Source organism: Macaca thibetana, chromosome 17 (assembly GCF_024542745.1).
Source record: "Macaca thibetana thibetana isolate TM-01 chromosome 17, ASM2454274v1, whole genome shotgun sequence".
In the NCBI taxonomy this organism is placed as follows: Eukaryota; Metazoa; Chordata; class Mammalia; order Primates; family Cercopithecidae; genus Macaca; species Macaca thibetana.
The window spans coordinates 68,242,876-68,265,145 of record NC_065594.1 but is presented as its reverse complement, the minus strand read 5'-3'; the positions used below and the strand labels follow the sequence as shown (position 1 = coordinate 68,265,145).

Here is a 22,270-nt window from a genome sequence, read left to right as displayed (position 1 = left end):
GGCATTGAATCTATAAATTACCTTGGGCAGTATGGCCATTTTCAGAATATTGATTCTTCCTATCCATGAACATGGAATGTTCTTCCATTTGTTTGTGTCCTCTTTTATTTCGTTGAGCTGTGGTTTGCAGTTACTTTTGAAGAGGTACCTCACATCCCTTGTAAGTTGGATACCTAGGTATTTTATTCTCTTTGAAGCAATTGTGAATGGCAGTTCGCTCAATTTGACTGTTAGTCTGTTATTGGTATATAGGAATGTTTGTTGTTTTTGCACATTGATTTTTGTATCCTGAGACCTTGCTGAAGTTCCTTATGAGTTTAAGGAGATTGTGGGCTGAGACGATGGGTTTTTCTAAATATACAACCATGTCATCTGCAAACAGGGATAATTTGACCTCCTCTTTTCCTAATTGAATACCCTTGTTTACTTTCTCTTGTCTGATTACCCTGGTCAGAACTTCCAACATTGTGTTGAATAGGAGTGGTGACAGAGGGCATCTCTGTCTTGCACCAGCTTTTAAGGGGAATGCTTCCATTTTTTTTTCCCATTCAGTATGATACTGGCTGTGACTTTGTCATAAATAGCTCTTACTATTTTGAGATACGTTCCATCGATGCCTAGTTTGAGAGTTTTAGCATGAAGGGCTGTTGAATTTTGTCAAAGGCCTTTTCTGCATCTATTGAGATAATGTGGTTTTTGTCTTTGGTTCTATTTGTATGATGGATTACTTTTACTGATTTGTGTATGTTGAACCAGTCTTGCATCCCAGGGATGAAGCCAAGTTGGTTGTGGTGGATAAGCTTTTTGATGTGCTTCTGGATTTGATTTGCCAATATTTTATTTTTTGCATTGATGTTCATCAGGGGTATTGGTCTAAAATTCTTTTTTTGTTGAGTCTCTGCCAGGCTTTGGTATCGGGATGATGTTGGCTTCATAAGATGAGTTAGGGAGGATTCCCTCTTTTTCTATTGATTGGAATAGTTTCAGAAGGAATGGTACCAGCTCCTCCTTGTACCTCTGGTAGAATTTGGCTGTGAATCCGTCTGATCCTGGACCTTTTTTGGTTGGTAGGCTATTCATTATTGCTTCAATTTCAGAACCTGTTATTGGTCTATTCAGGGATTCAACTTCTTCCTGGTTTAGTGTTGGAAGGGTGTGTGTGTCCAGGAATTTATTTCTTCTAGATTTTCTAGTTTATTTGTGTAGAGATGTTTAAGGTATTCTCTGATGGTAGTTTGCATTTCTGTGGGATCGGTGTTGATATCCCCTGTATCATTTTTTTTTTATTGTGTCTATCTGATTCTTCTCGTTATTAGTGTTGCTAGCAGGCTATTAATTTTGTTGATCTTTAAAAAAAAAAAAAAAAAAAAAAAAAACCAGCTCCTGGATTCATTTTTGTTTTTGTTTGTGTCTCTGTCTCTGTCTTCAGTTCTGCTCTGATCTTAGTTATTTCTTGCCTTCTGCTAGCTTTTGAATGTGTTTGCTCTTGCCTCTCTAGTTCTTTTAATTATGATAGGGTGTCAATTTTAGATCTTTTCTGCTTTCTGTTGTGGGCATTTAGTGCTATAAATTTCCCTCAATATTGTTTAAATGTCTCAGGTTCTGGCATGTTGTCTTTGTTCTCATTGGTTTCAAAGAACATCTGTATTTCTGCCTTCATTTCGTTATGTACCCAGTAGTCATTCAGGAGCAGGTTGTTCAGTTTCCATGTAGTTGAGTGGTTTTGAATGAGTTTTAGTTCTGAGTTCTAGTTTAATTGCACTGTGGTCTGAGAGACAGTTATAATTTCTGTTCTTTTACTTTTGCTGAGGAGTGCTTTACTTCCAACTATGTGGTCAGTTTTGGAATAACTGTGATGTGGTGCTAAGAATGTGTGTTCTGTTGATTTGGGGTGGAGAATTCTGTAGATGTCTATTAGGTCCACTTGGTGCAGAGCTGAGTTCAATTCCTGGATATCCTTTTTAACTTTGTCTCATTGATCTGTCTCATGTTGACAGTGGGATGTGGTCTCTCATTATTGTATTGGAGTCTAAGTCGTCTTTGTAGGTCTCTAAGGACTTGCTTTATGAATCTGGATGCTTCTGTATTGGGTGCATATGTAGGATAGTTAGCTCTTGTTGAATTGATTTGTTTACCATTATGTAATGGTCTTCTTTGTCTCTTTTGATCTGTTTGTTAGTTTAAAGTCTGTTTTATCAGCGACTGGGATTGCAACCCCTGCCTTTTTTAGCTTTCCATTTGTTTGGTAGATCTTCCTCCATCCCTTTATTTTGAACCTATGTGTGTCTCTGCATGTGAGATGGGTCTCCTGAATACAGCACACTGATGGATCTTGACTCTTTATCCAATTTGCCAGTCTGTGTATTTTAATTGGAGCATTTAGCACATTTACATTTAAGGTTAACATTGTTATGTGTGAATTTGATCCTGTCATCATGATGTTAGCTGGTTATTTTGCTCGTTAGTTGATGCAGTTTCTTCCTTGCATCAATGGTTTTTTACAATCTGGCATGTTTTTGCAGTTGATGGTACCTGTTGTTCCTTTGCATGTTCCATGCTTTCTTCAGGAGCTCTCATAAGGCAGGCCTGATGGTGACAAAGTCTCTCAGCATCTGTTCGTCTGTAAAGGATTTATTTCTCCTTCAATTATGTAGCTTAGTTTGGCCAGATATGAAATTCTGAGTTGAAAATTCTTTAATAATGTTTAATATTGGCCCCCACTCTCTTCAGGCTTGTGGAGTTTCCGTCAAGAGATCCGCTGTTAGTCTGATGGGCTTCCCTTTGTGGGTAACCCAACCTTTCTGGCTGCCCTTAACATTTTTCTTTTTTTTCAGCTTTGGTGAATCGGACAATTATGTGTCTTGCATTTGCTCTTCTTGAGGAATATCTTTGTGGCGTTCTCTGTATTTCCTGAATTTTAATGTTGGCCTGCCTCGCTAGGTTGGGAAAGTTCTTCTGGATAATGTCCTGAAGAGTGTTTTCCAACTTGGTTCCATTCTCCCCATCACTTTCCATGGAAAACCGATCAAATGTAGATTTGGTCTTTTTACATAATTCCAAATTTCTTGGAGGCTTTCTTCATTTTTTATTTTTTTCTCTAAACTTCTGTTCTTGCTTCATTTCATTCATTTGATCTTCAATCACTGATACCCTTTCTTCCACTTGATCAAATTGGTTACTGAAGCTTGTGAATTCATCACATAGTTCTCGTGCCATGGTTTTCAACTCCATCAGGTCATTTAAGGACTTATCTAGACTGTTTGTTCTAGTTAGCCATTCATCTAATCTTTTTTCAAGGTTTTTAGCTTCTTTGTGATGGGTTCGTACATCCTCCTTTAGCTTGGAGAAGTTTGTTATTGCCGATCGTCTGAAGCTGCCTTCTTTCAACTCGTTAAAGTCATTCTCCATCCAGCATCTCAGATTGCTGTGCTAGCAGTGAGTCAAGCTCTGGGCATGGGACCCTCTGAGCCAGGCACAGAATATTATAATCTGGTGTGTCGTTTGCTAAGGCCATTGGAAGAGTGCAGTATTAGAATGGGAGCGTCCCGATTTCCCAGGTACCATCTGTCACGGCTTCCCTTTGCTAGGAAAGGGACTTTCCCTTCCCCTTGCACTTCCCTGGTGAAACGATGCCTGCCCTGCTATGTGAGCTGCAACTCCTGTCTGTGACAAGCCCCAGTGAGATGAAGCCGGTAGTTCAGTTGGAAATGCAGAAATCACCAGCCTTCAGCATTGCTCATGCTGGGAGCTGCAGACTGGAGCTGTTCCTATTTGGCCATCTTGGAACCTCCACACTGATTAACTATATTTCAATGTCAAAACATAATATATAAATATATACTAATACTTTAGGAAGAGTCACAGTGTGTCTGAATGAAAAAGGAAGTTCAAAGCAGTGTGTATTGTAGAATGCCAATTTGTAAATTACGTTAGTTTGTGTTTCTAAGTGCACTAATATGCACACATCTATCTATATATATACTGAAAACTTTGAGAGATACCACTGGTATTAATAACAATGGTAATTTTAAGAAGAATACTTAGACTTTTAAAAATTTAATAATAATCTCCAATAGTCATTGGCTTCCCTGGGCTTCTCAAGATGAAGCTAATACAGAATCTATGACGACTCTTACAATGTTACAAGTAGGTACTATGACTGCTACCTTCATATGAAGGTGATGTCTTGTGTTGATGGTTGTTCAATTTAGTGTTCTTAAAGGGGAATGATTGCTAAAAGGTTCTGCTCAGCCATCTGACTGTCTCCCAAATCTCAATATTTTTAAGGCAAAGATTCACACCTGTGAAATCTGAGCTTACTCACTGAAAATACAATGACTTAGTACCTACTGATAGAAAAGCACTGATGTGTTTTCATTAGACCGTAATTCATCACTAGGATAAATCTAGACAATGTAAACAAAGTCTGTTTCAATAGATGTTGAGCTCTGTTAATCTATAATGTAAAAATATATGAATATAATATGTATGTAACCTATTACATGTATTCATTAACTTGGATGCCAAAATTCTTAAATTTAAAATTTCAAATTTCTAATATATATTAATTTATGCTTCATAGTAGTTTATCTTAGAGATAAAATTACATTCCACAGTTGTAAAATTCACATTCCATATATCAACATTGATATGCTGGGCATGAAGAAATATGACTGTTCACTGCAATAACTTCTCTTGACACTGCACTCATGTACATGTATACGTTCATACATATCTCAAGAAATGTGTTTATTCCAGTGTTTACAGAACTGTTAGCAATATAAGTGTTTAATGATACTGATGGAAACAGTAAATTGAAGACAGAGTACAAGTCAATGTTCTGGTTCTGAAAAAATGTTTTATGCAAATGTGTTAACTCATGAATAAGTTATTACAACAGCGTTACTCTTTTTATATTTGCATGTATTATTAGCTTATTTTAAAGCTATCAGGCCAGTCCTATAATTTAATATACTATAAATTGCATTTTTATTTAAATTAAGTGGCATTTTTCTTTTTAAATACGGATTTACAAAAGAGTTAGATGTATGATGAATATCCTTAACCTTTGGATTATTAATATTCAGGTTTATCCTGAACTATTGAACAGAACAACTGGACTTTTCACTAAGTGGTTAAAAATAACTGAGTTAATAGAAGTATTTTTTGTTGCCATTTTAGTACTTGATTTTTCTCTTAAGCTCAAATTCACCTTTAATCTTTGCACCTAATAGTTATTCTCTTCTATCAAACTTTTTGACAAATACTGGGTATCTTTTTAGTCATAATAAGATATGATGAACAGAAATCAGAACAATGACACTTTTAACAAGTGCACGTCTGATTTATCTTCTCACTTAATAAAAGATCACTTTAGTGATTTACTGTCACTAGAATTTTGCCACATATGAATACAACTATTAAATTTTAAAATTATTTTTAAGTTTGTAAAAAGGCATTTATGGCCTTATCAGATATATTCTGATATTTGGTGATATAACTAGAAAGTGACTAACATAGAAATTATAAAGCTATTTTGGTACTTTCGCTGGAAATTTTTTAATGGCCCTTACACTATGAATGTAAGATAAAATCAAGTAAATATTAGTAAGTCTTAACTAGCATTGATGGAATTTATGCATGAGAATTAAAGAGAAAGAGTGGACTTCCTTAATTTTGAACATTAAAATAATGTGAGTATTTAAATTGAGTAAATATTTTCAAGAAATGTCTAAAAGCCTGGAATATTAGGGCTTCAGGTAATTTTCCCTTAATTTATGTTGTAGCATGATGCATTTTTCTTACTGTAAATTTGACCATTACCATATAAATCATTTATTCTGCTAACAATGGAGTGTGCCAAGTTCTTCCTATTTAAGACACCAATGCCATACAATGCAAGTTGGCTTAATGCCTACTTGTTTTTCAAGGTCTAGTGCTAATGTTATTGCTTTCCTGAAGCTTTTCCAAAATCCATCATTTCCAGACAAAATTAGTTATTAGCAAAACCTGTGGTATTAAACATGAGATTCACAACTTTAATATAGAATAAAGTGCTATGGATATAGTTCATAAGCTAAGAAATTATTATGTGAAAACATTTCTATATGTGTTAAGTTGAAGTATGTATCACATGAGGTGCCTTGATTTAATACGTTGGTAAGATTTTTAAGAAATTTCTATTGCTTTTTATTTAAAATTACTGTATTTAAAATTTCTTCAGCATTAGTAGCCATTAGACATCTTTTAGCTCAAGAGTCAGACTCTCATTCAGTACAGAGTAGAATTTGGGAAATAATACTCTCACAAAAATACCAGATTTAGATATTAGACATTAGAATTAGAGAAAACTTTTAGAGTACTATGGCAAAAAAATGTAACAGGAGGAAAAAAGAATCATTGCTCCCTTTTAGAATATAAAATTTTAGGATGTAATCCCTTTTTTGGGTAAGAAAAACACAACTTAGTCATATGTTTTCCTTTGGGAAGAGACCAGCTCTCATAAAGACATGGAAAATTCTCTCTGCCAAAATGAAAAAAAAAGGAATCTCTTGCCAATTTTTTTTTTTTTCTTCTTGGTTAAGCCTTTTTATTAAAGGGGGGGATAGAAAATTGATTAGAAGTATTTAAATATTTCGTTTGAATGACATTATTTTTGTTTCCTACTTGATACAAGATTTACTCAGATTGATTTAATATTATACTAATCTCCATTTTAAAATGAATATTCTTAAATGAATTATGTAATCTACACAACAGTTTTCTTGTCAAAATTTCTCTGTCAAAATTCTCATACAGTGTTCAGGCATTTTGTTACTATTCAGCATGGTAATTTAAATTAGCTTTTTTTATTTGCCTTTGCTTTTCCAAAATTTGCTGTTTGCCCTTCCAAAACAATGTCTTTTTGGCAGCCTCTCTCAGGAAAGGTTTGATTAACTTATGAATGGGCATCATGCCATGTAAACAGATGAGGTAGAGTATAGCCACTGTGCTGGTATAATCCATGATTTCTTTCTGAGTAGCTGTATTAACGTACATATTAAGCCATAGTCACCTAGAGCATAAACTCTTTAATGATGAACGGGAACTTTTAGAACCTGCTAAAAAAAAATTTATGCCTGTAGGATAATGTGCTATGTATTAAGGCAGCTTAATAAATTATACTAGCTAAAAAAATTTGCACTCTACCAGTCCATCGGTAGAGTAGTGATGATAGCCTAAAGTAGTCTAAATTCCCGTGCATCGTTTTCTTAATCAAGTATTAAGGTCTGCTAATGTTCAGGCAGTGTGATACACACTTAAAAATGTTCTCATTTACGAGGCACGAAATTCAATCGAGCAAATATTCCTATTTTTAGCAGATGAGGAACACAGGCACAGATTATTCTGCCTCCTCCTCTCTCGGTCATTGTAACGATTTTTGTATCTTTTCAATTATAAGTAAGAGTTTATCTTAGCTCTGTGTAAATCTGAATCGGCTGCTAATGGAGAGCTTGGATTTCTTTCAGAATCTAAATATGTGATTGAGTGTGGATAAACCATCTTAGGGTGCTGCTGAAATTGAAGGATAAAATTCCCCACAACTAAGATTGTGGTTTCAGTGAAAGTTGAGCAAAGTGTCGTTAAGTAAAAACAAGTACCTTCGATAGACACATGTTCACCTCTGAAATGGATGATATGCTATAAGTACTCAGAGTGGTCAACAAGTAGATGTTTAGGTTCCTGTTTCTCATTTCGGGGCAGAATCCTTGGACAATTTTCACTTGACACCAAGATTATGTAAATCAAGACCAGAGTAAGACAGCTCTCCCTTTTACCTTCCCAGTTACTTGAAAGTGAATAAAATTCTTAGAAACAAATTTCAATGTGCAAACCTTTACTCGCACAATATTCTGCAGCCGTTTCTCTTCATGCTCATCATTGAATCCTGTACATGAAAAAACAATAGGCTGGGCGCTGTGGCTCACGCTTGTAATCCCAGCACTTTGGGAGGCTGAGGTGGGTGGATCACCTGAAGTCAGGAGTTCAAGACCAGCCTGACCAACATGGGAGAAACCCCCGCCTCCACTAAAAATAGAAAAAAAAAAAAAATTAGCCAGGTGTGGTGGTGCATGTTTGTAATCTCAGCTCCTCGGGATTGCTGAGGCAGGGGAATCACTTGAACCTGGGAGGCGGAAGTTGTGGTGAGCTGAGATTTTGCCATTGCACTCCAGCCTGGGCAACAAGAGTGAAACTGTCTCAAAAAAAAAAAATTTAACCATGTCTGACTTCGTTTTTTAAATGCCATGTTTAATGGACGCAAAAATGGGAAAAAAGAGTCAATGAAATGAAAGGAGTTAGAATTTAAACCCTACCCTGTTCTACGTAATGAATAGTACTTAAGGTGGATAAAACTCAGAAAGGTGAGGTGTACTAGAGTTATAAAGTGAGACATTAAAAGTACTCCAAAACATTAAAGCATCAATCTGTTATTAGAGTAAATATAAAGAAGTCTGCGGTGCCCTGTCCGCACCAAGTGCTTAATAAGAGGTGCAAGTCTGGACAGACTAAGGAAAAGAGTATTTGCAAGTTTGGAGAGAATAAGGAGGAGTATTTACATGAGAAATAAAGCCACATAGCAATGTGCAGGTGGCACAGAAAATATGGTGAGTGCTCCCTGAATGCTAGCTGTATGAAGTGGCAAACAAAAATTTGTTTTTAGGTGGTAGTACTTGTACTCCATTTGTTCTCTTTCCAGCTTGCTTGCTTCCTCCCTCTCTCTCTCTCCCTTCTTCCCTCCCTTTTTTTCTCCCTCCCTCCCTGCCTCCTTCCCTCCCTCCCTGCCTCCTTCCCTCCCTTGCCTCCTTCCCTCCCTCCCTGCCTCCTTCCCTCCCTCCCTGCCTCCTTCCCTCCCTCCCTGCCTCCTTCCCTCCCTCCCTGCCTCCTTCCCTCCCTCCCTGCCTCCTTCCCTCCCTCCCTGCCTCCTTCCCTCCCTCCCTGCCTCCTTCCCTCCCTCCCTGCCTCCTTCCCTCCCTCCCTGCCTGCCTCCTTCCCTCCCTCCCTGCCTCCTTCCCTCCCTCCCTGCCTCCTTCCCTCCCTCCCTGCCTCCTTCCCTCCCTCCCTGCCTCCTTTCCTCCCTCCCTGCCTCCTTCCCTGCCCTCCTTCCTTCCTTTTCTTCCTTTGAATAATAATAGCTAACTAATCTTCAATATTCCGCCCCATTCAGTGCTTTCCTGTTACTATAAAACCTAGATCCCCCCAAAAGGTGAGTATTCCCAAATCTTAGTTAAGAAAAAACAAGTTAATTTCTTGAGTTGAAAAGGGATTACTTAGTTTTGATGCTAGAATAGGTATCAGTGACTTAAATCCTAATTTTGACTTACTCTTTTCTGTAAATAGCCAAAAGTGTTTAACATAAACTGGTTTGGGTTACATATGAATTGTGTGTAAATGACATTTGAATAAGGATTTATTAGATGGCAGTAACTTGAGTTCTCTAAAGAAAAATATTGAGAAGTCTTCATTATCTTGTAATAAAAATCATTTAAATATAAAATATAAAAATAAAACCTATTTTGGTACTTGAGCATACTATCATTGGCCAGTATTGGCTGAAAGCCATTACTGTACAGCTGTGAGCGTCCCACTATAGAAACTATCATTTCACCTTAAGTCATATTTCATCCAGACCTTGTTTATAGTCTGCTAAACCGATGTTTATTGCTTCACAAATGTCAGAAAATAATTTGTTCTCAAATAAGTTGGTTAAGAAAAATTTGTGAGTATTCCACTGTTTGGGTAATATGTTTTAGATAATTTGGCTAATCAACATTTTGGTACTTCTGCAAATGTAACATCAGTAAACGAGCTTGGCTACAAGGAGTTTATACATAACAAATGAACAACTTATTAATTGAATTATTTTCTGGGAAAGAAGGAAGGAGTTTATCTTCCTCATGGTAATATAAATGTATTTTTTAACAACAAATCAATATATAGTGCACAGTATCAGAAAACATGTTACACTGTGTTCTTATCCTGCCGTATGCCAGAAAACCTAAATATAAGCAAGATGTCATATATTTATGTTCTAACATTATAATGATCTAATACGCAATTTTTCAGTTGTGCTTTCAAGGCTTTTCTGTTTATATCGAGTGATAGTAAAATAGATTATCTTCTCTGTTTCTTACATCACTTTAGGCTACTTCAGAAAAATCAATGTAGAACAAAGAAAAATGACATTTTCTTTTCAGAGGACGTTTATGGTTAAGCTCTATTTTATAATATGCTAATGGATATTAAGTATGTTTTTACACTTGAGTTGAAAAACTCTGGCCTTATGTAAATCTGAAATGATCTGGCTAGCATCTTCGTAGCAAAGATTGACCAAGCATCTATGCTTTATATCTATATATGTATATTTATCTCTTGTCATTCTGTCTGTACACATTTTTGTATAAGAATATATACACACAAAATTGATATGTGCATATTTATAAAATTCAGGTATCTGTGTTAATATATCTATAAGAATACTTATATTTGTAGGTATTTTATCCATATATAGATAGCTAACATTACATATGATACAGTTGTAGAGTGTTGGTATTCAACTCATCTAATCACTGCTTAAATGTTGAACCTAGACTTACCTTTGGCTTTTCACATTGATAACCTGGAGTAGTAATGTGTTCCAGTTACCATAAATATATGCAGCTTGTTTGCATTAGGTTTCCTGTCCCTTAGACCCAACAATGCACTAAAGAACTTCCCATCAACTCCCGTGTGACTTAAAACTACTTCTACCTCGCCTGTAAATCAATCCCACCGTTACCATTCTTCAATAGTTTTTTTGTGTGTGTTTTTTATTATACATTGTGTTGTAGGGTACATGTGCACAATGTGCAGGTTTGTTACCTATGTGTACATGTACCATGTTGGTGTGCTGCACCCATTAACTCGTCATTTACATTAGGTGTATCTCCTTAATGCTATCCCTCCCCCCGTCTGCCCACCCCACAACAGGCCCCGGTGTGTGATGTTCCCCTTCCTGTGTCTAAGTGATCTCATTGTTCAGTTCCCACCTATGAGTGAGAACCTGTGGTGGTTGGTTTTCTGTTCTTGCGATAGTTTGCTGACAATGATGGTTTCCAGCTCCTTCCATGAACTTACAATGGACACAAACTCATCTTTTTTATGGCTGCAGAGTATTCCATGGTGTATATGTGCCACATTTTCTTAATCCAGTCTGTCACTGGTTGACATTTGGGTTGGTTTGAAGTCTTTGCTATTGTGAATAGTGCCACAATAAACATGTCAAATGAAAATTGTCCAAGGATTCTGCCCTGAAATGAGAAACGGGAACCTAAACATCTACTTATTGAGCACTCTGAGTACTTATATCATCCATTTCAGAGGTGAACATGTGTCTATCAAAGGTACTTGTTTTTACTTAACGACACTTTGCTCAACTTTCACTGAAACCACAATCTTAGTTGTGGGGAATTTTTCGTTTTCACTAAATATGTGATTTCACTCAATCACATATTTAGATTTTCAAAGAAATCCAAGCTCTCCATTAGCCGATTTTCAGATTTACACAGAGCTAAGATAAACTTACTTACAATTGAAAAGATACAAAAATCGTTACAATGACCGAGAGAGGAGGCAGAATAATCTCTGCCTGTGTTCCTCATCTGCTAAAAAATAGGAATATTTGCTCGATTGAATTTCGTGCCTCGTAAATGAGAACATTTTTATGGTATATGGTGAATAGGAGTGGTGAGAGAGGGGGCGGCATCCCTGTCTTGTGCTAGTTTTCAAGGGGAATGCTTCCAGTTTTTTCCCATTCAGTATGATATTGGCTGTGGGTTTGTCATAAATAGCTATTATTTTGAGAAGTCCCATCAATATCGAATTTATTGAGAGTTTTTAGCATGAAGGGCTGTTGAATTTTGTCAAAGGCCTTGTCTACATCTATTGAGATAATTATGTGGTTTTTGTCTTTGATTCTGTTTATATTCTGGATTACGTTTATTGATTTGTGTATGTTGAACCAACCTTGCATCCCAGGGATGAATCTCACTTGATCATGGTGGATAAAGTTTTTGATGTGCTGCTGGATTTGGTTTGCCAGTATTTTATTGAGTATTTTTGCATCGATGTTCTTCAGGGATATTGGTTTAAAATTCTTTTTTTTGTTGTTGTTGTTGTTGTTGTTGTTGTGTCTCTGCCAGACTTTGGTATCAGGAGCATAGTTTCAGAAGGAATAGTACCAGCTCCTCCTTGTACCTCTTGTAGAATGCGGCTGTGAATCCGTCTGGTCCTGGACTTTTTGGTTGGTAGGCTATTAATTATTGCCTCAGTTTCAGAACCTGCTATTGGTCTATTTAGGGATTCAGCTTCCTCCTGTTTTAGTCTTGGGAGAGTGTATGTGTCCAGAAATTCATCCATTTCTTCTAGGTTTTCTAGTTTATTTGCGTGGAGGTGTTTATAGTATTCTCTTATGGTAGCTTGTATTTCTGTGTAGTTGGTGGTGATATCCCATACTTTATCATTTCTGATTGCATCTATTTGATTTTTCTCTTTTCTTCATTAGTCTTGCTAGTGTTCTATCAATTTTGTTGATCTTTTCAAAACAGCTCCTGGATTCATTGAATCTTCTTTTTTGAAGGGTTTTTTTTTGTGTCTATCTCCTTCAGTTATGCTCTGATCATAGTTACTTCTTGCCTTCTAGCTTTTGAATGTGTTTGCTCTTCTCTAGTTCTGTTGTGATGTTGTAAAATCCTGTTTTTGACTCCACTAATTATACTTAGTACATCATCTCACTTTCTTCATTTCATTCCTTGTTTAGATTCATTCCTATACTGTTGTTGCAAAAGTAGATTTTGAAATACATTAAATTTCTCTGTGTTGATGTACTTCTAGAATACTTCTAACATAATATGTATTAGTTTGGACAGGTTAGTTTGATTAATGTACTCCAAGTGATTTCAGTGTAGTACTAGATGTCAGCAAACCTATGGTGTGTTGATTTGACTCATGGTCTGTTTTAGTAAATACGCATTTATTGAACACAGTCATTTTTGTTAGGGTTGTCTCTGGCTGCTTTTTCATTACAATCGCACAGTTAAGTAGTAGTGACAGAGACCTTGTAGCCCACAAAGTTTACATTATTTACTATCTTCCCTTTTTTTTGAATAAACAAGTACCTACCATTTATCACAATAAAAATTTATTTTCTGTTGGCAAAAATATTTTGAATAGGCATAAATTTTGCTGGAAATTTTTCTGTCACATGGTTATTCAGGAAACTTGTTTGATGGTCTCTCTGCCATCTTCAGCATGTAACTACCAAGGTTTGCTGACATACTTTTACCCCAGTCACATGAAAGAAATAAGAGCACAGAGGAATGGATGGGAATATTTCATGTGTCAGAACTGAACTTACCTAGGATAAATTTCACTGTTTTTGACTGGAAATCAACTGCTGGCCTTGTTCAGATACAAGGGAGAATGAAATAAGTAGCCCAGTTGTGTACTCCAGAAAAGAATACAGATTTTACTGAACACCCTGCAGTATTTGCCGCAAGCTATCTGTTAGATTGTTAATCTCGAAATACCTTAACAATGTGATTTTTCTAGGCCTCTCACTGAACAGTCTAACAATGCTGTAGAAATTCACAAAACAAGGTTAATTTTTGACACAATACAGAAAGGCATCAGATTCCAGTGGGATTTTCAACTTGTTCTAAAAATCATGTTAGAATTCTCTGGTGTTAGAATTCTCTGGTGAACTCTCATACTTCCAAGTAACAATTTCAAAAACTTTCTTTACTTTAGTCAACCTTTCACTTCTCTTTCAGCACTACCATCCCCCCTCTTAGATAACCTTATCACTGGCTTCAAGGGGAAATATAATTCATCAGATGGTCAGTCTTGAAAACTTCTGTACCAGTGATATCAACTTACTTGGCATCTGCAGCCAACCTTCACTTCTTCCCCCCTCTAATAAAACGGGAGTTCTTTCACTGAAGGACAAAACATTTACTTGTACTGGAGATCCTGTATTTCTTACTAATTAAGAATATTACATAGCTGACATATTATCCACCTGACAATAATTCCTCTGATAATAAGCTATGTAACTGATATTCATTTAAAATATAATTCTCAAGTTATAACCCTTTGGATAGTCTATTTCATCTTAAATGAAACCAAATAAATGAAATTATCCAGTCATTACCTTATGTAATCATCTTAACATGGCCTCTAATTTATGGCATTCTTTAAAACTAAAACTTAACTCACTGATCTCTACTTACATGATCTTAGACACAATATAGAGATGGTCTTTGTATCATTTCCTTTCCCCATTGTCTGCTCCAGATTCATGTATCATATTGTACAAAACTACATTAATTGCCATTCTGGTTATTCTCCCCATAGTTCTTCCTTTAATATTACATAGCTCAAGAAATGTATGGACACCCATTTGATTGAAATGGGAATCAGCAAACCCGGGGCCCATCTTCACAACTTTCTCTATCTTCATAATACATTTTTAAAACACATATCAATGTCAGAATATACAGTCTTAAAACACCTCAAATTTTGTACAAGTGTTTTTTTCTACTTTTTTCTATTTCGAGCTATTGTCATTTACTAGAAATGATAGAGTAATCTTATCTGATGACATCCATCAGTAAGCCACCCTTTCCATTTCTGTTCCCCACAATGTAGGCAGTGCAACAGTATTCACCGGCAAGACGATTACTTACCCACATGCAAATTTTACTATTTCCCTTTTCACATTCCACAAAATGTTTAAGACAAAGTTGTCCCCAATGCTGTTACTGTTGAAAAATGTTTATATACTGAATAATCAAGTTATTTCCTATCCTGAAACTCGCCCCTTGTAAGCCCCCCTACATTTTAGCTTCATGCATCTGCTTTTCTCCATGGCCACCTTTGTCCATCCTTTTTTTTTCCCTTCTGTTACTACATACCATTCTACTCTGAACAGTTTAAATCTGCTTAGCTACCAGAACTCGGCTCTAGAATTAGTTCCTCAAGGAAAGTTAGAATTATACCAGGTTTTTGTTTTGTTTTTTGGTATTTCTCTCTAATAGTACCATTACTTTTCTTGTATAGCACCTAATAGAGGTGTCATTTGGTTTACTGTAACCATTATTTATGTCCTCATTCAATTAATGTGTGTCTAAATTAGTAGATTGTGAATTCCAGGACCTTGATCTGACTTTGCTCTCCCTTTTATTTTTAGTGCCCTGGAGAATTCTTGAAACTGAGTAGCAAATAACAAAATCGTTAACATAAAAAAAAACTCACAAATAATCTGAATAAAATCAAAGCAACTAGACTGTTGAATAGACTCATGGCATTATCTAGTCCAAGCTTAGCAAATTTTCAACTCTCAACTCTTAACTTCTTATCAAATGTCAAAGTGTTTTTCACTTGTGCCCTTTTAGTAATACAGTATTTAAGAAGGCAGTGCATTCCATGGTTGAACTTCTGTAGTTTATTGGATCTAGCTTTGCTGTGCTGACTTAATCTTCTAAATTGTCACTCCAATGATACTGGGCCTTGTGTGAGCAGTAGTGTCTGCTTTATTGACCACAACATGATAAAAAATTTTTTCTTTGTATCCTTTTCATAATACTGTAGGGTAGAATTTTTAAAGACAAAAATTGGGTATTTAAAATTGATAGTTGTCGACTCACATGCACATATAAGGAATAATAGAGACAGAGCCCATGTAAAATTTTTGTGGCTCCTGCATGACAGCATTTCACAAAACTATAGTGCAGTTTCACAATGAAAATAGTAATTTTAATGAAACCTACTGATTACACTCCAATATCCTCAGATTTACCTTCATTCAATTTGTGTGTGTATTTACTTTTTCTTCCTTTTTTTGGGAGGCGGAGTCTCACTCTGTCGCCCCGGCTGGAGTGCAGTGGCGTGATCTCGGCTCACTGCAACCTCGGCCTCCTGGGTTTACTCCATTCTCCTGCCTCAGCCTCTGGAGTAGCTGGGACTACAGGCGCCTGCCACTATGCCCTGCTAATTTTTTGTAATTTGTAATAGAGACGGGGTTTCACCATGTTAGCCAGGATCGTCTCGATCTCCTGACCTTGTGATCCACCCGCCTCAGCCTCCCAAAGTACTGGCATTACAAGCGTGAGCCAACGTGCCCGGCCTTAACTGCATCTATTTCTATACAATTTTATCAGATATGCAGATTCTTGTATCCATCACCACATTCAAGTTACAGAAGGGTTCACACACCAACTATAACTTTGTTGTTCTATGATAGAACAGCTATTCCCATCACATCTCAAACTTCCAAACTTACCCCTAGAAACCACAAATCTGCTCTCCATTTCTACAATTGTCATTTCAAAAATGTTATGTAAATTAAACAGTATATATAACCTTTTTGGAATGACTTTTTACACTGATTACATGGTGTTATGTTGTAATTACGAATCATTCGTTTTTAGAGCCGAGTATTCCATGTTAGATAAATATATACTAGAATTTAACCAGATGTTCATTAAAATATATTGAGGCTATTTCCAGTTTGGGGCTATTATGAATACTGTTATGGGCATTCATATACAAGGTATCGTGTGCAGGAATGTTTTTTAGTGTCATGGGGTAAATGGCAAAAAGTCAACTACTGGGTTGTATGGTAATTGCCTAGATTCATCTTTTAAAAAAATGTACCCCTAAACTTTCATCACTTGTCATAATGTGATTTCTGAACAGCAGAATTACTTGAAAATATGATTAATATCTTTGAGTAGTTCATATGCATATTTTCTTTTAGAAACCTACCCCCAGCCAAGAGAAGTGGTTAGTGAAGGTACAACTCCTGGGAACCACGCTTCTCTCATGGATCTTTGCCACTCTCAGATTCCCTTGTGAGCCCACACCACCTTGGGTTTGACATCCAGAGCTGTGTGGAGACTCAGCAGAGCAGCTGCTCAGGCACACAGAGACCCAGGAGCTTTACATACTCCAGCTCTGGGATTCCCTTCAAGGCAAGAGGTCTCTGCATGTCCCTAGGAAGGGGGATGAATCCAGGTGGCTGAGCAGCGTGGGTCGGGGGCCTCACTTTGATGGCACCTTAGAAGATAAGATACCCTGTCTGGGAATGCTAGCCACCAGCAGCATTGGGGAGCCTGCCCTGAGACTAGATGGAGGCGCTCCCCCACAACACCACAATCTGCGCAGCTGGGTGTTGGAGGTGCCAGCCGGCTCTCTCTTATCTTCAGGGTCAGCAACTTAACTTTCCCTCTCTGTCTGGGCATGAGTGCACCTGTATGTACGGTGTTAGCAGGGCAATTATATCTTTTACAGGCAGTAGTGGTGTAGAGCCAAGTGATGACATTCCCATGTTATGACTGCATTGCTGTTTTCATGTTAAAGATGGAATTGTGTGCCTGTGCTACAAACTGAGTCATGCCTGTCCTGCAGTACAGCCATGTTCCTCACAAGATGGTAGCGAGGTTACAGAGAAAAGTGCTGTTATACTCTTGGTGGGAGTGGAAATTACTTCTGTTCAGGAAGACGGTGATTCCTTAAAGATCTAGAGACAGAAATATCATTTGATCCAGCAGTCCCATTACTGGGTATATATCCAAGGGAATATAAATCATTCTTTTATAAAGATATGTGCATGCATATATGTTCACTGTGGCACTATTCACAATAGCAAAGACATGGAATCAAACTAAATGACCATCGGTGATAGACTGTATAGAGAAAATGTGGTATGTATACACCATGGAATACTATGCAGCCATAAAAATGAATGAGATCATGCCCTTTTCAGGGATATGGATGGAGCTGGAAGCCATAATCCTTGACAAACTAATGCAGGAACAGAAAACTAAATGTCACTTGTTCTCACTTATAAGTGGGAGCTAAATGATAACACATGGACGCATGGGTGGGCACAGCACACACTGAGGCCTGTCAGAGGACAGGAGGCGGGAGGATAGAGAGGATCAGGAAGAGATAATGGATACCTGGGGGGTGGGATGATCTATGCAGTAAACCACCCTGGCACATATTTACTAATAAACCTGCACATCCTACACATGTTCTCCTAAACTTAAAAGTTGGAAATTAAAAAAAAAATTACATACTCTTTCCAGCCTTACTGACATAACACAAAAGTCAACTCAAAAGAAAAAAATTCTTACTGTCAACAAAGTTTTACTAATAGTTCAAATGATATGAACAATCTCGGACTACTGGTTAACAAACTGTGATATTTGAGACCAGCTTTTTGGTTTTTTTCTTCCCACATTAGGACAGGCTCTTATTCAGATTAATATGCAAGTTTCTAAGATACATTTCAGGGTACCACCTGCACAATGTAGTGATTTTAGCTGTGCGATTTTTTTTTTTTTTTTTTTTTGGATATGGAGTCTTAGTTCTGTTGTCCGGGCTAGAGTGCAGTGGCACGATATTTTATTTTATACTCTTGGCAACTACAAACTGCCACTATTCTGGCTTTTCCTATATTGCATAAATTTTGTTTGTTTTTAAGCCATTTAGACGGACAAGATACATTCTGTTCAAAATATTTCACAGATAAATCTCAGATTTCCACTAGTATGTACCATCAGGAGGTCAGATTAGCATGTTTAAAAGCAAAATCGATGACATCATTATTTTAATTTATGAGCATTTCTAGGGGAAATAGGGAATTTGATTTTATTCAAGCTATTTCTCCTTTTCGATCCACATTCTCAGTTTGGAAGATCCTAAATGTATTTTTATGAACATATTTGGAATATATTTATATCTCTATATGTGCCTCATGTACTTTTCATGGTTTAAAAAAAAAAAATTGTCTCCTGTCCATAACACCATTGTCCAGTGGTATTTTTTTCCCTAGATTTTACCGCAGCTGCTTCTGAGAGGAAAGTACTGATAACTCTCATTGTAAAGGTGTCGTCAACCTTTGCTCCCATCTCTAAAACTCATTTGCAATCTTGCGCTACGCCTAATTTCAACAACACTCCTATGTTGATGTGTTTGTGTGTGGTCATGTTTTGCAGTATCCGTGGTAGGAATCTTACATCATGTGCTATTGGAACGTTTTTGAGAAACCTCATTCTGCAGGACATCTTTTATTTAGTATTCAATATGAACTTTAACCTGAATATTGCAGTGAGTGTCATAAAACTGGCAAACATAAATTAATTAAAATAAGCATACATTTGAAAATAATTGCTGTAGCCAATGCCTCTAATATTGAATAAAATAAGCAAAATTTTTAAAAGGACACAAGAAATAGGCTTTGTGCCTTTTAAATAGATTCATGTATCAACTGGAATCCCATATTAAGTCAAATGCATTTCTTTAGATGAGTTATTTAACATACATGTTGTCATAATGGTGACACAGTATATTAGTTTAGAAGAAAAAGCAGTTTTGGAAGATAGGCCTGCTCAACTCTAATAACTGTATAAATATTTTTTCAATTGCATGGCCTAAGCTTTCTGTGTTCTAAAATCATTCATTTAAATAAATGTGTTATTAAGAGAAACATTCACTACATTTAAATGATATTTAAATGCTAACTTTGACAGCATCAGCAAAGTAAAAGAGAAAGGAAACATTAAAAGACCAAAGAGGGAAAGAGCAGCCAGCCATGTTAAATTCATAACATACACCAAACATTAAAAAATGACTGTCAAATAAACATGGAGGTATTTTCTACATTTGTGATATATTTACACTTAGTTTTTCTTTATGAATCATAAAGACAAAATTGAAAGTCACATTTCACTTTTGAGTGTATTTTGTATTTATATACTAAAATGTACTTTTCTTTGTTTTGATTTAAAAAGAGATCCACGCTTCTCATAGGTTTACTAGATATTTTTTTCATGAGCCAGAAGGTCGTCATCCCTAGCTGGGAAAAAACAAACCACATTTAAGCTCTTGAAGTTGACTTTTTGTGAAAATAAGGAACAAATAAGAAAATTCTTTTATTCTCAGACTCCCTAACGAGGCAATTTCCCGAGAATCCTTGTTTTGAAAGGTTGGGGGAGCTATAGAAACTAGACACTTTAAGATATTAAGCAAAAACAGTATATGTGAGTATAGATTATCTTTAATATCGCTACCAAACCTGATTCTGTATGTTCCTGTGATAGTCTTTTATAATAATTTAGCTAATGGAAAATGCAGTTATCAAAATATTACGTAACTATATCCCATCGTGAACTTACGTTACGCTACCCAGTCCCTCCATCATCCTGTTACACATGTATTAATTTACTAATCTGTTTCTCTTTATTCTTCCTTCTCCAAAACTCATTGAAAACTTGAGAAAATTTGCTTTTAAATGACTTACGGACATTTTGATACACAATTCTAACTCATTCTTTCAAATATGCCTTGTAGGTTTTTTGTTTTCGTTTTGTTTAAATCAATCTCCCTTTTCCACCGCTTTTTACAGATAATAAGCCTTGGATATTTCATGTAGTTTAAACTCAAATTTGACAACTAAGCTTTCAGCTTCTGGAAAACAAACATATTTTATTGATCTTGGTATGCTCACAGTATAGTACAGTACTTTTCCCACATAAACACAGGTGTTTTAACCCTCCACGTGCTGAACACATGATTGCATAACGGAACTGCAAATTATCCAGGTCAAAAGATTTGTCCAAGTAGGTTTACAGTACCATTTTTTAATCTCTGCAACTTCATTTTCTCACTTAAGAGGAAGACTCTTCTGAAAAATATTGAATGGAGACTTTCCTACAGTATTATCATAAAATGTTAAATATTCCCAGTGTTAAATATTTTTTTTTATTGAACACTGCAACCATCTCCAGAAAGATGGAAAGAAAAAGTCCAAATTGATAGGTCTCCACCCAAATCTTATCTTGAATTGTAGCTCCCATTAATTCCCGTGTGTTATGGGAGGGACCAGGTGGGAAATAATTGAATCATGAGGGTGGTTTCTCCATATGGTTCTCATGGTAGTGAATAAATCTCATAAGATCTGATGGTTTCAGAAGGGGTTTCTGCTTTCACTTTCTGATTCTCTTGCTGCCACCATGTAAGAAGTGCCTTTCGCCTCCTGCCATGTATTCCATAGGGAATAAAATATTTAGCCAGGCATGGTGGCCTCACAACTATAATTCCAGCACTTTGGGAGGCCAAGGTGGGTGGATCACCTAAGGTATCAGGAGTTCGAGACCAGTCTGACCAATATGGTGAAACACCCCATCTCCACTGCAATATATTGAGCAATATCAAACTGCTGGGATTGGTGATTTTCCTCTGACTAGGGCTGGTTTAAATGCTCCCTGGGTGGGCAGGCATCAATTGAGTTTGCTCTCGTTTTCCCTTTTTGCTCTAACAGGACAGCATTGAGTTCAGTGCCTCAAAATTGTTGTGTTCTCCCTCCCTCATTGCCCAGAGATGGTCTCCTCACTGTACCACGCTGCAACTCCCAAGGGCAGGAGAGGATGGGGATGTCAGAAATTCGGGACTACTTTTTTCTACCTCTTTACTGCTTCTTTCAGCAGTATGAAGTTAAAACCACATACCATGAGTCCTCACCTGATTTTTGGTTCTTTTGAAGACTGTGTGTGTGTGTGTGTGTGTGTGTGTGTGTGTGTGTGTGTGCGCTTAAATTGGTGTCCTTGTAGGAGGGATGATCGGTGGAACTTGCTACTCTGCCATCTTGCTGTTCCTCGTTACTACTTATGTCTAAATTTAGGGAGAATTTTTGTATGTTTGTTTTATATTTAGCTGTACACCAAACTCTAAAAAGAAAACGTATCATATTAACTTCTTAATGCCAACAAGATTAAAATCTCTGCCCATGGTCTCATGCACATGCATAGCAACTTTGTTGACCTGAATTGTTTGAATTTGGAAAAGAGAGAGCTGATGATTTCATACATTCTGGGTCATTTGAAAATTTCAGCTGTGCTTGCTATAGAGCTTGCCAATCAACCCTGCCATCACCTAGGGCTTTTTCAAAGGCTGAGTGGTCATGAATTTGGAGACCTAGTGATAAATAATAAGTTCACTTGGCAAAAATAGCATTAGTTAGTTTATTTTTAATTTATTTTGTTTTACAGATTATGTGACAGAAACAATAGCTTGTATTCTCGGTGAATGAATACAACATAACTTTTAGAGTTCCAAGTTTGCTTTATATGAAGAATATTATGTAGCATATTTTTGTACTCCCTGATCAAACCTTTGATTGTACTCCCTG

General features: G+C 36.6%; 1 long non-coding RNA gene across 1 annotated transcript in view; it reads left to right on the top strand.

Annotated features, from left to right (window-relative positions):
* LOC126940662 (uncharacterized) overlaps positions 1-21,645 on the top strand; it is a 46,059-nt gene extending 24,414 nt beyond the window's left edge. Inside the window, exon 3 of the long non-coding RNA XR_007720860.1 lies at positions 21,404-21,645. This is a non-coding gene — a long non-coding RNA (uncharacterized LOC126940662). The remainder of the gene's footprint in view (positions 1-21,403) is intronic.
* Positions 21,646-22,270: the final 625 nt, after the last annotated feature.